Source organism: Oryctolagus cuniculus, chromosome 10 (assembly GCF_051225735.1).
Source record: "Oryctolagus cuniculus isolate XC-2025 breed Fujian yellow rabbit chromosome 10, ASM5122573v1, whole genome shotgun sequence".
In the NCBI taxonomy this organism is placed as follows: Eukaryota; Metazoa; Chordata; class Mammalia; order Lagomorpha; family Leporidae; genus Oryctolagus; species Oryctolagus cuniculus.
Window position 1 is genome coordinate 122,946,591 of NC_142876.1, and position 1,548 is coordinate 122,948,138.

The window sequence follows — 1,548 nt, forward strand, 5'->3', positions numbered from 1 at the left end:
AGGCCAGGGAGGGGCAGTGCCTGTGGAAGGGGCCATGTTTTGTGCCTTCCAGACCCGCGGCGGTGTTTTCTCAGCCACAGGGCTCTTGTTCGCATCAAGCTCTATGGCACGCAGGCGGGCCAGAAAGGAAGCTGTCCCGGCACCAGGCAGAGGTGCCCTGAGATGTCCCCCTCCCCAGCCCGAGGCAGGCCTCAGGGGACATGGGCTCCAGGGAGAGGGCGCTGCCGCCCTCACGGGACACCACATGGAGACCCAGCGCTTCTGTCTCTGCTGCTGCGGGGGCCCTGGGAACCTGGGGCAAGGCTGGCTCCGACCTGAGTCTCGCTGGCGGAGGCCTCAGGAAGGGAGCAGGCAGGGGCTGGCAACAGGGGCTTGAGGCAGTGTGGAGCTGGGCTCCTGCCCGGGGGCCCCCGCCAGCAAAGAGGCCTGAACGTCCACCAGCCCCGAGGGGTCCACATGTCTCCATGCTGCAGCACTGAGAACAGGAGTGGCGCCACCTGGGCCCAGGACCCTCCCACAGAACATGGTCCTGCTTGCGCTGGTGCCGTGGGCCTGCAGGGTTCCCCCAGGCCTCAGGTCTCCCTTGGCCCTGCTCCCGGCTGTGGGGCGGGATGTTTGCAACGAGTCAGGGTGGAGCAAGCGGCTTTGTGTAGCAGTTGGTGACTGCACCCCAGCACCGAGCACCCCCACCTCCCCAGGGCTCCTGGAGGTTGAAATGAGGTCACGTGTGTCCAAGCCCAGTCCCACGGATGCTCAGGTCAGCAGCGGTTCCTTGACAGACAGTGCTCCTCTCTGACCTCGACTTTCCTCATCTGTAAAATGGGCATATTGAACCGTTTGTTTTATTAACAAATGAAACGGGACAGATGTGAGTATCTATCCTTCCCAGTTACTGCAGGAAATCGAGGCAAGTCACATCAAGAGCTGAAATCGGATCCAGAAGAAGGAAAGCGTTAGAAGCATGGCAGGAATAGCTGCACTGATCACTTTCACCGTGACTTCTCTTCTCCTTAGTTTAACGAAGAGGGCCGTGTGGTTTTACAGCTCAGCACATAGACTTCAAAGCCAGAGTGCCTCCGTGCGCATTCCAGTTCCCTGTGACCTCCGGCAGGTGACCCGGCCTCTCTGGACTGCACGTCGTCACCTCTGGGTTGGGAATGGCTGTGACGCTCACACTGCTGCGTGCGGGTTGCCCTGGGAAGCTCCCTGCCTGTGGGGCTACAGGAATTCACAGCCAGGGGCTTCGTGGACCCCATTACAGACCCCGCCTCGTGGTCGTGGCTGAGTGCCCTGGGCAAGCCACTTTCCCTCTGCGAGCCGGGTCTCAGGATGGCTGGGCGGTGCTGCCGGTGGGAAGCCCCGCGGGGGGCTTGGTCCACTCCCGCTAAGCTGTCGCCGCCACCACCAGGCCCTGTTTCTGGGGGCCTTGCCAAGCTTCCCTGGGGATCAGGTTTCTGCTGACGGCCTGCCAGGCACGTCTGCTTCCAGGAACCGGAGCCGCATTTAGCCGCGGGCCGCACATGAAAGGGCTGCAGTGGGAAACGTGAC